The sequence below is a fragment of the Dromiciops gliroides genome, chromosome 2, assembly GCF_019393635.1.
Source record: "Dromiciops gliroides isolate mDroGli1 chromosome 2, mDroGli1.pri, whole genome shotgun sequence".
NCBI classification, from domain to species: Eukaryota; Metazoa; Chordata; class Mammalia; order Microbiotheria; family Microbiotheriidae; genus Dromiciops; species Dromiciops gliroides.
Genome location: NC_057862.1, coordinates 173,329,121 through 173,345,567, shown reverse-complemented (window position 1 = coordinate 173,345,567; position 16,447 = coordinate 173,329,121).

Below are 16,447 nucleotides of genomic sequence, written 5' to 3'. Positions count from 1 at the left end.
CCTGCTCCTCCCCCTTTTCCTCCTCCTGATCCTCCCTCTTTTCCTCCTGCTCCTCCTCTTCCTCCCTCTCCTTGATTCCTCTACCCCCTTGCCAGTTACTGACTGTTGGCCTGTTCCAATTCCTTTATGTTCACTTGGCTCAGTTTCTAGCCTGCACCCTATGATCAACCATTTCCCTATTTTCAGACACCGCCCTAGACATCTTCACTCCCTTGGCCTTTAGCTTTATTAGGCTTGTTAATGCCTATCTCTATGTTGTTAACCTTTATCTGTTTTCTCTGCTTTTACTCCTGGGCTTCCATATGGCTGGAAAAAAATCACAAAACCAGGACTATTGGTTTCCATTACAAACTAATGCTATCTTATCTCAGCTAGGATTTAATAATGCTCATTATTTACTGTATTTATTTTTGATAGACTGTCTATCTGTCTGGGACTCTCTGTCCCATTCTCAGAGCAGCCATTTTATAACTTTTTAAATTTTATTTCCAAGTCCCTTACCCCTCCCAGGTCCTCTTACTCTTCATAAATGACTCACGCCTACTGAACTGTGCTATCATTCAGTTGTTTCAGTCATGTACAACTCTTTGTGACCCCACTTGGAGTTTTATTGGCAAAGATACTGAAGTGGTTTGCCATTTCCTTCTGTAATTCATTTTATAGAAAAAGAAACTGAGATAAAGGGGGTTCAGTCTTGCCCAGGGTCATACAGCTAGTAAGTGTCTGAGGCCAGATTTAAAATCAAGTCTTCTGACTCCAGGCCCAGCAATCTATCCACTGTGCCATCTAGCTGCTCCTACAGCTAGATGAACTATACGGAGCTCATCAATCTCGAGGTCCCTTTATTTTCATCATTTCTATCTAAAAACTTCTCTGTTTTACCTATCCTCAATTCTTTCTATTAGCATTGCTATCAGAGAGATGGTCAGGACCAAAGTCAGGGAGTGCTAATGAGGTAGATATTGGATAGATACAGTTTCAGCACTAAGAGAAAAGCAGTAGTAGAGCCCATGCATATTCACTGTGCTACCATTATGTCAACTGTATAAGGGGGAAATTATCCAAATATATTTAAACAGGTTGAGCTATAACCAATGCAGGTAAACAGAATTAGACTGACTAACCCCTTTGTCTTCAAATGATTTGAATTGTTCTCTATCAGGGCAAAATCAATACTGAGCTTGACCTCCAGGGCATGTAAATTGTACAATGCTTAGGTTTGGGTAGGATAAATTGTGTGTGTGTGTGTGTGTGTGTGTGTGTGTGTGTGTGTATGTAATGTCTTCTGACAATGCTTCTTGCTTAACCCAGTAAAATTTAAGTCTTTATTTTTTTTAAACTTTGTGTTCCAACTTCTCTTCCTCCCACCTCCCCACCCAAGCCCTCAAGAACTCAAGCAATTCAATATAAGTTATACATGAGTAGTCATGCAAAACATCTTCAATTTAGCCAGGTTGTGAAAGAAAACAGACAAAAACAAAACTTCAGATTAAGGAACTATTAAAATTATATATATATATATATAATAAATCTGTATTCAAATACCATCAGTTCTCTCTCTGTAGATGGATTCTATTTTTCATGGCCTTCAGAGTTGTCTTGGATCATTGCATTGTTGAAAATAACTAGGGCAGCTAGGTGGCACAGTGGAAAAAGCACTGGTCCTGGATTCAGGAGGACCTGAGTTCAAAGCCAGCCTCAGGCACTTGACACTTACTAGCTGTGTGACCCTGGACAAGTCACTTAACCCTCATTGCCCCACCAAAAAACAAGAATTTAGATAAGAAAATAACTGAGTCATTCACAGCAGATCATCTCACAATATTACTGTTCTTTTGTATACAGTATATTTCACTTTACATCAGCTCATTCAGGTCCCTCCAAGTCTTTCTGATAATATCCTGCTCATCATTTATTTAAATAGTAAACTATATTTATACAATGAGCCCAGAAGGTTGATTATTGCAATAGTAATAGATAACATTTATATACTACCTTAAGCTTCACAAAGAATTTTCTTCACAAGAGCCCAGCAAAGTAAGTACCATACATTTTGCCATCATCATTATCAATGAATCACCATCCATCAATCCTCATCATTATCCTCATTCAATCCTCATCATTGTCAATCAGTCCTTATCTTTTTCATTCTCTCCTCCTCATCATCAATCAGTCCTCCTCATAAATCAATCCTAATCAAATGGTCAAAGGATATGAACAGGCAGTTTTCTGATGAAGAAATCAAAGCTATCTATTACCATATGAAAAATGCTCCAAATCACTATGGATTAGAGAGATGCAAATTAAAACAACTCTGAGGTACCATCAGATACCTATCAGATTGGCTAATATGACAAAAAAGGAAAATAATAAATGTTGGAGAAACTGTGGGAAAATTGGAACACTAATGCATTGTTGGTAGAGCTGTGAACTGATCCAGCCATTCTGGAGAGCAATTTGGAATTATGCCCAAAGGGTGATAAAGCTGTACATACCCTTTGACCAAGCAATACCATTTTTGGGTCTTTTTCCCAAAGAGATCATAAAAAAGGGAAAAGGACCCACATGTACAAAAATATTTATAGCTGCTCTTTTTGTGGTGGCAAGGAATTGGATATTGAGGGGATGGCCGTCAATTGGGGAATGGCTGAACAAGTTGTGGTATATGAATGCAATGGAATTGTATTGTGCTGTAAGAAACTATGAGCAGGTGGAGTTCAGAGAAACCTGGAAGGGCTTTCATGAACTGATGATGAGTGAGATGAGCAGAATCAGAAGAACATTATACACAGTATCATCAACATTATGTGTTGATCAACTGTGATAGACTAGATTCTTCTCTTCAATCCAGTGGAACAAGAAAGTTGCAAAGGACTCATGATGGAAAAGGCTCTCCAAATCTAGAAAAAAAAGTAACTGTGTAATATGGATGCTGATTGGACCATACTATTTCTTTTGTTTTTGGTGCTATTTTGATTTGAGGTTTTCTGATTTGAGGTTGTTCCTGTGTGCTCTGATTCTTCTGTCTAGGGGAGGGGGGGAGAGAAAGGGGAGGGAGGAAGGGAGAAAAATTTGAAATTTGAAATCTTATATAAACAAATGTTGAAAACTATTTCTAAATGTAACTGGAAAATAATAAAATACTTTTATTTTAAAAAAATAAAGAAAGAAATCCTCATCAATCAATCCTCACCTGCCTCCAATCATCATCAATCAATGCATCATCATCCATCATCATCTTACTTTACTCTTGCCTCTGCTTCAAAAATGTTTTCACAATTACTATTGTTAACTGTTTCCCTTCATCCTACACCCTTCCCATGATATTTAGTATATTCTCTATCTTCTTTTACCCTGTCCCTCCTCAAAAGTGTTTTCCTTCTGACTGCCCACTCCCCTGCTCTGCCCTCCCTTCTTTCACCCCTCTCTGCTTATGCCCTTCCCCTCCTACTTTCCTGCAGGTTAGATAAATTACTCCACCCAATTGAATGTGTATGTTATTCCCTCCTTGAGCCAACTCTGATGAGATTAAGGTCTTTGAGCTAATTCTGGTGGGTGTAAGGTTTACTCACTGCAAAACTCCCCCCACATCTTTCCCCCCCACTCCATAAGCCCTTTCCTGCTTATTTCCTGTGAGATTTTACCCCATTATACCTCTCCCCTTTCTCCTCCCCCAGTGCATTCCTCTCCCCCCTCAATTTTACCCTAAAAAAGTTATCATGGGGCATCTAGGTGACACATTGGACAAAGTACCCACCCTAGACCCAGGAGGACCCAAGCCCAAATCCAGCCTCAGACACGACTCTCACCAACCCTGACTGCTGCCCCCCCAAAAAAGAGAACAAAAAATAAATGCTTTACAGATATCATCCCTTGATAATCAATTCGCATATGTTCCCTTTGTCTAAATTTATTCCCATCATCTTCCCTAGTACTCAGAAAGCTCTTATGATTTAGACATATCATCTTCCCATGTAGGAACGTAAACAGTTTGACCTTTTAACATCTCTCATGATTTCTTTTTACTGTTTCCCTTTTTATGCTTATTTAGGGTCTTGCATTAGAAAGTCAAATTTTCTATTCAGTTCAGGCCTTTTCATCATGAATACCTGAAAGTCCCCTTTTTCATTGAAGTTTCAGTTTTTACCCTGAAAAATTATACAGAGTTTTGCTGGGTAGGTGATTTTTGGTTGTCATCCCAATTCCTTTGCCTTCCTGAATATCATATCCCATGCCCTCCAGTCCTCCAGCCCTCCAAAAGCTGATATATCCTGTGCTATCCTGACTGGGGCTGCACAGTACTTTAATTCTTTCCTTTTGGAAGCTTGCAATATTTTCTCCTTGTCCTGGGATCTCTGTAATTTGGCTATAATATTCCTGGAAGTTTTCATTTTAGAATCTCTTTCAGGAGGTGATCTGTGGATTCTTTCAATTTCTATTTTACCTTCTACTTCTAGAATGCAAGGGAAATTTTCCCTGACAATCTCTTGAAAGATGATGTCTAAACTCTGACTTTGATCATGGTTTTCAGGTAGTCCAATAATTTTCAAATTATCTCTCCTACATCCTATTTTACAGATTTAAACTCATTTTGATTATGGTTTTCAATTAGTCCAATAATTTTTAAATTAACTCTCCTGGATCTATTTTCCAGGTCAGCAGTTTTTTTCCAAGAACATATTTCACATTGCCCTCTATTTTTTAAAAATAATTTGGATTTGCTTTATCGTGTCTTGGTTTCTCATAAAGTCACTAGCTTCCATTTGTTCATTCAATTCTAATTCTTAGGCAATTATTTGATTCAAAAAACTTTTGTATCTCCTTGTCCATTTGGCTTTTCAAGCTGTTGACTTTTTCTCATGATTTTCTTGCATCAGTCTCATTTCTCTCTCCATTTCTCCCTCTACCTCTCTTACTTTATCTTCAAAGTCCTTTTTGAGTGCCTCTATGACCTGAGACCAATTCATATTTTTCTTGGAAGCTTTGGATGTAGGAGCCCTAATATTGCTATCCTTTTCTGAGGGTTCACCTCAGTCTTCCTTGTCACTAAATAAATTTTCTATGGTTTGCTACTTTCTCTGCTTGCTCATCTTGCCCATCTTGACTTGACTTTTAACTCCTTCTTACAGTGGTGCCCTTCTTTGAAGCTACATTATGCCAAGCTTCAAGGGGTCCCTGGTGTTACAATTTAAGGAAGGGCATGCTCTTCCCTCTCCTTTCCTGTTCTCTGGTCTGTAGATAACCCCAGGACAACTGGCTAATTAACCAGGAAACAAAATTTTGTTTGATGGGGTTGTTAGCTCTGAAGATCCTAGTTCTCTCCATTACCTGGGCCCCCTGCTGCTCAAGGTGTCTTCCTGGTTTCCCAATGGGGTAGGAAAGCTGAATTCCCCCCTCCCCCCTGCCAGCTGTTCAGCCCTCTCACCAGCCCATGAGCTTCATTCAACAAGAGACCAGAACTGCAGCTGATTTGGAGGATCGGGGGTACGTTTCTCTGGAGCAGCCTGCCTGGGGCTGGATCTGTGTTGGTGTGATAATGGGGCTGGACTCCACTCCCAACGAGACAACCCTGCCTGCTGAAATTCTAAGCAATCTTTGGCAGGAAAATAATCTTTGCCCATCTTTTTGTGGGTTCTCCTGCTCCACTGGTTGTCTCATGGGTGTGTTTGGAGATTTATTGAGTAATTATGTCAGGAGCTCTCAGAACTTAATACCTTTCCTCCACCATCTTGGCTTCACCTCCAAGATCGAAGTCTTTATAAGAAAGCTTTTCAGAGACCACTTTAGATATATTTCTGATATCTGTTTAAGCTGAAACTTCATTTATTACCTAGAAGTACATTATCAGAACCAATACATAATATCCTTCTGTCACTAAAGAAAAAATGTGACCTCTCATTTCTAAAATTAACTCTTCACTTTGGGTCCTTAATAGTATCCCTATTTCCTCCAACAATGATTTTTTTTTTTTTCTTTTCCTAACATCTTCTATCTCCTCCACTGGTCCTTTGGAGAAGCAAATTTAGGTCTCCCACCCAAAAACAAAACAAACCCTGAAAATTCTTCAATATATTTGAGTTTACATTGAATTTTTTTCATTCCTTTTACTATTAAATATTTTAGGAAAGGAATCTATATTTGTTTACTCTACTTCCTCATTCATTTACTCCTCAACCTCTTTCCATTTGATTTTTATCCCCAACACTCAACGAGAATTGTTCTCTCAGAAATCACAAATGAAATTTGGAATTTCAGACTAGATTTTATCTTTAAACTTGAATCTAAATCCCTCAGGTTAGGACTGAAGAAACTGGATTCTACAGAAATGAAGTGATCTGGCTAAAGACACACATCTAGTTCGTAGTGAATTTAGGCCTAGAATTCTATTTTCTTTTATCTGAACTACTTCAATAGTCTTCTAACTGCTGTTCACCCTAACTTGATTCTTTCTTTGATCAAACCATCCTGCATATTGCTGTCAGATTAATCTTGCTATAGTATTGTTCTGATCTTTCACTACCCTCATGTACACATATAGATACTCCTAAAAATTTTGACTCTCCACTAGCTATAAATGAGGTCTGAATTCCTTTGCCTAATGTTTATGACTCTTCATAATTTGGCCCAAACTTAACTTTGCAAAGTTGTCTCCCATTATTGTCTTTCACCCTCCAACATAACATGGATTACTTACTACCATCTGAAGACACTCATTCTCACTTCTGTTTTTCTTTAGTTCGAAATATTCCCTCTCTTTCCAAAATACATTTCCATCCTAATTCAGCCTGTCCAACTCCTACTCATCCTTTAAAACCCAATTAAAATACTAACTCTTTCACAAAACCTTCCACTTCACTTATATTCTGCTCCCCTATATTCTCTTTGTTTCTGCCTCTGCTTCTTCATCTATCTCTGTCTGTGTCACTATGTATGTCTCTCTCTCTCACTGAAACGCACACACACACACACAAACACACACACACACAGAAATGGATATGATTTGTCCATCCTTTGAAATCACATTGTTGTATCTTTCTTACTGCATTTTCACATTCTACTATTTCTTTGAATTAGCCACATACTTTACCTCTCCAAGTACAGTATGACTTCCTTGATGGTAGAAATGATGTTTGATTTTTCTTTCTAATTTATACGATGCAGAGACTATAATAAACACATTATCTGATAAGTAAGTGAATGATTAAACTTGATGGAATCAATGCACTGCAACACCAATGTGAAGTCAAATACTTTCCAGTTTTCTTATATGTGCTATTTCTATGTATCAGATTTTGTAGCATCAACTTAACTTCAATGAACATAAAGTCTACTGTTCATAAACTTTTCCCCTTTCTTCCCACTACTATTTGTCACGGGCACTTAATTAAAGTATATATTTTGCTACAAAATGTCAAGGAGTTCAAAAAGAAAAAAAATTATAAAAGCAATACAAAATAGTAAAGGCCTTTATTCCCCTACTTTATATGTATTCCTTAAGGGCAGACTGTGACTAAGGCAAGCCAAGTAGGCAACTGACCACCTCAAACACAATACATTACAGCAAGCAAGGAGAAACACTTTTAATACTCATTTTTATAAATGCATATATTAGAAGTTCCCCCAAATTGTATTCTCCTTGTCCTGCATATACTTTAAGCTAAACATGTTACAGAGAAGGTTTTAATCCATTGAAGGACAGTAAAATATAATTCCCAAATGCAGGGAGCTCAGGTTTCATATCTTGTCTAAAATATATAAATGCCTTCTCCAAATTCTGTTTTGAGGAGCAATTGCTATTAAGTCAGATACAGTGTAGGGGAAAATACAAGCACGAGAAGGTCAAAACCTTTTGGGATTGTATTTCAACACTACAAAAAATCTTTTAGGATTAAAAAGTATACCAAGTATACACACAGGAATTAGATTTTGACCTCCCAAGTTCAAATTGCCTTTTCTTGAAGAGCTGCTTTGCTTGTATTTTGTCCTTTCTAAATACTTTCAATTCTAGTAACATCTTAAATGATTATCTGGGTCAGTTCAGTTGATTAGAGCCTGGTACTAATGAGGATGAGTTTGCAAACTCAAACCCTAAATAGACCTGCTGGGGTAATGAGAGCCTGAACTGGGGATCTCTAATTGTACCATTTCACTGGAAGACTTCCATGAAGCACTGGCTCCCTGCCTTCACTCAATGTCACAATTCAGGTATAGCTACAAATAAAATACTCCTCCTTTCCCTCCCCACAGAAAAAAATGAGAGTCCTACAAAGAACAATCCAGGAGCATGTCAACTGGCCAAAGCCTACCCCTCACATACAGAAAGGTCTAAGTGGATATGTACACAGACAGGTTTTATTAGAAGGAAAATTAGATGCTAGGGCTAGGCCAATCAGGTAATGGAGTCCACAGCATAGAAGAGATAGGGACAATTTATGCTTGAAAATCACAAAGGGGGTCTTTGGAGAAGGGTTAGGAAAGAAAATGGACAGTATTTCCCAAGAACAGGTGGGACACAGAAGCAGGATGCTTTGCAGGAACAGTTGACCACAAGGCTGGTTTAAGTCCATTTGAGGTGCACAGCTCAGCAAGATCAACCAGTGAACACCAGGAAAGGTAAGTGAGATTGACCAAGGCTTTGTCTTATTGCAGGCTCATGACTGGCTCCTTTCAGCAACCAGGCTTTCTCTGTATCCAGTGCACCTTCCTGGTAAGGTAACTAACTAATAGAAAAGAGACATATTATTCTCAGGGGTACTTTCACAAGCATTTTATCAGCCTGAACAGTATATCATGATATATTCTATTCATTTAAAAATGCTAACTGGAGAACTAAATTTAAAACTAAATTAAGGGGGCAGCTAGATGGTGCAGTGGATAGAGTACCAGCCCTGGATTCAGGAGTAGCTGAGTTCAAATCCAGCCTCAGACATTTAACACTTACTAGCTGTGTGACCCTGGGCAAGTCACTTAACCCCAATTGCCTCACCAAAAACAAAAACAAAAACAAAAAACCCTAAATTAAACTATGTACTTTTAAAATTGAATTTTATTTTCCAAAATATATGTAAATTAAACTATGTACTTTTTTTAAAGCACTAGGTACAGTGCTTTGAGATCCCCAGTCTTGCTAGTTTACCTGTAACAATTGTGTGAAATCAGATTCCAGGAAGACTGAACATACTTGTTTTTCTTTAAGAAATTCTGATATATGAAATCTGCATTCATAAAACAAATAAATGAAGGTGGTTACTCATACTACATAAGGATTCTCCTATTTATAAAACTATTCATAACAAGATTCCTTCAAAATATTAAAAATATTATTTCCTTTGCAAAACAATTGATTCAAGTCTTCATTTTTTTTCAGTCATGTCTAACTTTTTGTGATACCATTTGGGGTTTTCTTGGCAAAGCCACTGTAATGGTTTATCATTTCCTTCTCCAGCTTATTTTACAGTTGATAAAACTGAGGCAAACAAGGTTAAGTGACTTGTCCAGGGTCACAAAGCTAGTCAGTGTCTTAGGAAAGATTTGAACTCAGGAAGATGTGTTCCTGCCTCTAGTTTTGGAGATCTATCCACTGAACCCCCATGTTCAGGGTCACACAGCTAATAAGTGTCTGAGGTAAAATTTGAATTCAAGTCCTCCTGACTCTAGGGCCAATACTTTATCCACTGTGCCACTTCCTGCCCAGGCAAAAGTGTTTTCAAATATAATAGATAACTGATCCTCATCACAAGTAATTTTGCTTCTAAGTTGTATTTTGTACCAATATGGAAACCACAACAACTAGAATGGATGCAAAGAATGCACCCATGTAATAATCCTCACTAAAACTCTTACAATCAGGGCACCCAGAACATCAATTAATCATTATGGCTCTCTTCTAAGTGCTTCTTTGTCGTTTTTAGCTTAAGTTGTCCCCAGCCCACTTCTGCAAACTAGGAGAGAACCAGAAGAAACCCCAGTAGCAGTTCCTGAATGAATTCCATTTTTCTACAGCTATCTACTACCAATCCTGAGAATGAACTAATAAAATCCATCTCAGGTTTTTATTTGTCACTGAGCATTGGGGATCAAAAAGTCATTTCTTCTTTAAATGTCTCAAATGCTAGAAAGAAAAAAAAATGTACATATGTGGAAAGCTAATCCATTATGAGGAACTATGTCTTTAAATTCATGGCTATATTTTCAGTTTTCCAAGTGATAGTAAATATTCTTCACTTGTTAATATTACTTTGAAAATGACATGTTCTTGTCTCATAAGCTATTGTTCATTTAAGCTACTGTGGCCATCCTCTATACATACACAAATTAACACACACTAGTATAAAACTTTTGATTCAGATCCCACCAGCAAAAAGCATTAACAGCTATCACTGTGATTGCAATGATGATCACTGATATGTATGTAGTGCTTTAAATTTCGCAAAGCACGATACATATACTATATCCATCCCTCGTTCTCCTTGTGCACTTAATGTCCTTGATGTTTTGGGGGCCATACCATTTCGTGTGTGTAGAGATGCTTTTTTGCCCTATTCCTCATCATTGTCTGTGGAAGATCCTCTCTTCCTTCAAGGTATTGTTCAGATACCATCTTTTCAATAAGTCAATTATTCAGGAAGCATTTATTACGAATTTACTAAATGCTAAGTGGGGGAAGCTAGGTGGTGCAATGAACAGAGTATCAGTCAGGAAACCTCTTCTCCTGAGTTCAAATCTGGCCTCAGACTCTTACTAGCTGTGTGACTCTGAACAAGTCACTTAACCTGTTTACTTCAGTTTCCTCATCTGCAAAATGAGCTGGAGAAGTAAATGGCAAAACACTCCAGTATCTTTACCAAGAAAAACCCAAATGGGGTCATGACTGAAATGACTGAGTAACAACAAAAATATGCCAAGCATTGTGCATTAGCCTTTCCTAATCGCCCCTCCCACTTTGCCTTCTTCAAACTTCTTAAAACAGTTTGCCTTAATCTTTTCTTTGCACTTATCCCAAAACCCAGCTTATAATATTGTTTTGTATGCACAACTTTTCTTCCCTATTAGACTATGAAGCTCATTGAAAGGTACTTTGTGGCATACATATCCTTGTAGCCCCAACATCTAGAGTGTATAGAATGTGATCAACAAATGTCTCTTGAACTGAATTCCTTTCTTTAGGGAGATTATCTATCTCGCCAAGAGGAAATGACATGAGGGGGTAGCTAAATGGTGGAGTGGATAAAGAACCAGTCCTGGATTCAGGAGGACCTGAGTTCAAATTGGCCTCAGACACTAGACACTTACTAGCTGTGTGACCCTGGGCAACTTACTTAGCCCTCATTGCCCCATAAAAGAATATATATATGGAATTTGGAACTATGCCCAAAGGTCTATGGGACTGTTCATACCCTTTGACCCAGTAGTACTACTGCTAGGACTGTATCCCAAAGAGACCAGAGAAAAGGGAAAGGACCCACATGTACAAAAATATTTATAGCAGTTCTCTTTGTGGTGTCAAAGAATTGGAAATCCAGGGAATGCCCATCAATAGGGGAATGGTTGAACAAGTTGTGCTACATGAATACAATGAAATATTGTGCCGTAAGAAATGATGAGCAGGAGGAGTTCAGAGAAACCTAGAAGGACTTACATGAACTGATGCTGACTGAGAGGAGCAGAACCAGGAGAACATTATACACAGTAACAGCAACATTGTGTGATGAGCAATGGTGATAGACTTGGCTCTTCTTAGCAGTGCAATGATCCAAAACAGTTTCAAGGAACTCATGATAGAAAATGTTCTCAACATCCAGAAAAAAAAAAGAACTACAAATTATGAATGCAGATTGAAACATATTGTTTCTACTTTTGAACTGTTTTTTTTTCCTTCTTTTTTGAGGCTTTTCCCTTGTGCCCTGATTCTTCTTTCACAAGATGACTAATGTAGAAATATGTTTAATGTGATTGTACATATACAACCTATATCAGACTGCCTTCTGTTTTGGGGAGGAGGGAGGGAAGGGAGGGTGAGAGAAAAATTTGGAACTAAAAATCCTGTGAAAACAAATGTTGAAAACTATCCTTATATGTAACTGGAAAATAATAAAATACTTCACCCCCCAAAAAGGTGAAATGATATGAGCCAGTTACTTTTCCCAGGATCCATTCCCAGTGTTACTATTGCTCAGTCTAGGATATAGGAAAAAGTTGTAAAACTTCTGGGCATCATTCAGATTCCTTAGTTTTCCACCATCTCTAATAAGAGAGACGAAGATTGTGGAAACCACTGTGAAAATCCAGTAATGAGTTATGTTTAGGGAGTCTCCTTACAATTCTGCCTTGACCTGCTTTGAATTCCATCATGTTTTTATTTTTTTCTCTTTAAATTTCACTTCTACTCAATCCAATCCATTTTTTTATTTATTAAGTGCCCACAATATTCAAGACATTATAGTTAATGCAACAATACAAAGATAAAGGGAAAAAATATCTTCTCTTAAGGAATTTAAATTTTATTAAAATTATGCAAAATATAAACTGATAAGTATACATCCTGATTATTTGAGGAGAAAGATAGCACAATCAACTAAAGTCAACAAAAGAGCCATAATATGGGAAGGGGACACAAACTGAGCCTTGAAGAAGACAAGGATTCTAAAAGCTAGAAAGCTAGGAAGGAGGGCATTCTAGGCCTAAGGAAGAGACTCTGAAAAATGTGGCAGATAAAATACTTAGTTCAGCAGAAATCGAGCCAGTTTGACAGGGATGTAGTATATATGAAGAGGAGGGTTAGAAAATAAACTTACGTAGGGACCAGCTAGGTGATGCAGCGGATAGAGTACCAGCCCTGGATTCAGGAGGACCTGAGTTCAAATTTGACCTCAGCCAATTGACACTTACTATCTTTGTCCCTGGGCAAGTCACTTAACCCCTCATTGCCCCGCCCCAAAAAAAAGTTGTAAGAAAAAAAGGAAAGGAGAGGAGAGGAGAGGAGAGGAAAGGAACATACAAAGGTAGTTGGGAGCCAAGAAAATGTCTGCTCCAGTGAAGTGGTATGGACAAAGCCAGATTGCAAAGAGTAGAGAACTCAGTGGTGGGACAGAAATGAGGCAATGAGTGTAAAGAGACATAGGATGATAGCCTAAGGGTCTGAGATTATCAAGAAAAATGCTTTTTAAGCATAGGAAAAAGGTTGCCAGAACTAAAATAGATAGTGCATAGGGAGATTGAGAATTTGAAGAAGCTTGATCAGAGGAGGACACTCACAAAGGAAATTGAAGTAGGGAGGATCAAGGTCAAAGGTGCAGCTAGGTGGAACAGTGGATATAGTGTCAGGTATATCTTCCCAAGTTCAAATTCATCCTCAGACATTTATTATCTGTGTGACCCTGAGCAAGTTGCTTAACTGTATTTGCCTCAGTTTCCTCATCTGTAAAATGAGCTGAAGAAGGAAATGGGAAACCTCTCCAGTATTTTTGCCAAGAAAATCCCAAATGGGGTCACTAAGAGTCGTACTGAAATGACTGAAATGGCCGAACAACAAGGATCAAGATCACCAATAGTAGGGCTGTCCTTAGTAAGAAGAAAGGATACATCTTCAGGAGAAATTGAAGCAAAAGTTGAAAAAATAGAGGGGAGGTATTGAGAGATTTTGAGATATAGTATAAAGAAGAGGAATCTCTGGAAGCATTAAAGGGGGGATGATTTCCTGCTGAAGTTGAGTTGAAAAGAAGCATTGGAGGAGACTTGAGGAGAAATAAGGAGGTTGAAGGCTTGTAACAATATAGTAGTCTTGAGGATAATATTGGAGGCTAAACAAAGGGATGAAAGCTGGCCACCTATTGGGGATTCTCTGGGATTAAGTGACCCTACGGAAGGGGATTCCTCCTAAAATATAATGCAATAGTCTCTTCTCCCACCAAACAAATACTGAAATAAGACAACTGACTGCAGAATTTCATTTTATAATTAAATACAGATGAATTGTTCACTCATAAATAGGTCTTGTTTCCTTTACGAAGGACTCAACGTTCATTGGATATAAAGTAATTAAGATTCTTTGCAGATCATCTCTTAAACAGTATGACCTCTTCTTTCTATCCCTTAGTAGGTTAACTTTATAGGTCTTGTTCACCTGGCAAAGACTATTTTTTTTCCTGTTTATAGTCTATATCCTGTGTGCTTAACAGAATTGGGATCTTAAAGGTAAAAAGCAAATTATCCCATGAATAGACAATTGTCAAGGGAAGAAATCACAACTCTCAATAAATAAATGTGAAATTTTTTCTAAATCACTAGGAGAAAAATGCAAATTAAAGCATCTCTAAGGTTCAACTTTGAGCCCATAAGATTGACATCATTGACAAAAGGGAAAATGATAATGGTAGGCAGGTCTGCAGGGAATACTGGGATTATTGGCACATGTCACTTAGGGAAAGTGGATGAGTAGGGAATTGAGTAGATTGAGGTGTTAGAAAGTTATGGTACTTAAGGGAATATTAAGACATGTTGAAGTCCTCTAGTATGAGAACAGGATTTGGAGTAGAGAGAAAGACTGGGCACAAGGCACTAAACTCCTTGATGAAAGAAAAATATTGAAGAGATTGATAGACAACAGCTACCATAATCGTGAGTGAATGATAAATTTGATTTCAATGAACATCAAAGAAGGAGCGGTTATTGAATGAATGTGGTACAGGGAGAATTCTGACTCCTCCACCGCAACCAGTGAGTTAAGGGATATGAATGAAAGTACAACCAAAACTGGAAAGTTTCTCACTGCCATTCTTGAAGGGACTTGCAAAGTCATGTATTCATCCCACTCATTTTACATATTGGGAAACAGAGGCCCAGCAAGATTACGTGACCTCCTCTGGGTCACCCAGAGAGTTCAGAGATAAGACAAACTTGTGAACTCTGGCCTCATATTCATCATTAGTTCCATTGAATCATTTAACAGGAACAAAAATAATAACTCTAATTTTAGCTAATTAGCCACACATATTATTTACCTTATTAAATGGTTTTAAAATAGATTTTTTTTTAAAAAACTGGCCACAGAAAACTCTATGTATATAGTGAGATAAACATCCAGGAAGGTATAGCTTTTGTTTCCTTTTATTTTTTTCAGAACTTAGTGCTCTATAAGGCTTTAATGAGCCCAGCAATGCAATCAGCTAGGAAGGGGGGAAAAAAACTCATGCATTGTAGAAATCCATTAATATCACTTCTACAGTAATAGGAGATGGTTGCTTGGGTGGGCTAGGGTTGGGGAAGGAGCAGAGAACATTTGGGATTTTCTTGTTTACTCTAGAAGTGTGAGAGACCATCTAGTTAAGGGTATTTCTGGTTTGGTGTAGATAGCCTCCAACCAGCTTAGAAAATTTGGACCTTTAGAGAGCAATCAGTTGGAATATCAGGGGACAAAACCCCATCCATGGCCTATAAGCATCTCAATCATCAAGTTACTGATTTGGAACTATTGTTACTTGATATGAAGTGAATGCATATCTGCTGAACATGAGAATTAACAAACATGCATTCACCATTTCCATCTCTGTGCAAATAAATGAATCTTAAAGAATTTTCAACCTTCCAATTAGCAGTTTATCATTCTGTGGGAGAAAGTTTTCGATTCAGTAGAGGTCATCCTTGCTCTAAGAACTCCAATTGGAGAAGACCTTCAGAAATGCAGGGTCAAGGTGAAATATGTTGTGGACAATAGTACTGGTATTTTAGCAGTCAGCCAAAAAATTGGCAATAGCTGAGATATTTAAGGAGAGGAAGGGTAATGACTCTTGTCAGTAGATAATTAGGCTGGCTACAATCTTGTTACTTTTAAGCAGATTTGGGGGTTCTTTTTGTTTTTTGGGGGTTTTTTTGGCAGATTGAGTGTCAGATGCAGGTAAGCTTCTGGGGCTCAGGAAAAGTATGATCCAATTTTTTTAGGGAAGTTTCCATGACACTGGTGGATTTCTGTGTTTTCCCTGGTGTGTTGGTGGACAAGAAAAAAGCCAGGGAAATAATTCTTTGTGTCTGCATTTTCTTTCTCTGGGCAGCTTGTGTACAATGTATATGTTTAGTATCTTCCTCAGCGACAAGGTTCAATTTTGCAATAAGAGCTGAGTCTGTGATGATAAGGGCATTCAAATGTAGTCCAGGTTATATTTCTATTATGGTGAATACTATGAGACTCCAGCAAAATAACCCTAAGGGGAGAATTGAGAGACCAGATGTACATACTTTATACAATGCATGGTTAAATTTCCTGAAATCACTTGGGAAAAGTTACATATAAACAGCCTATATTCTATTCAAAGCCCTTCCCCTCCATTCATTCACCTAGAAATACCATGATGTCAAAGTCACTTTAAATATGAAAGGTTGTTGTTAAAAGTTCAGTTATTAGATTCTCCCTGATCTTGATAATTAGGCAAAATGAGAGAGTTTCTGGGAGGAT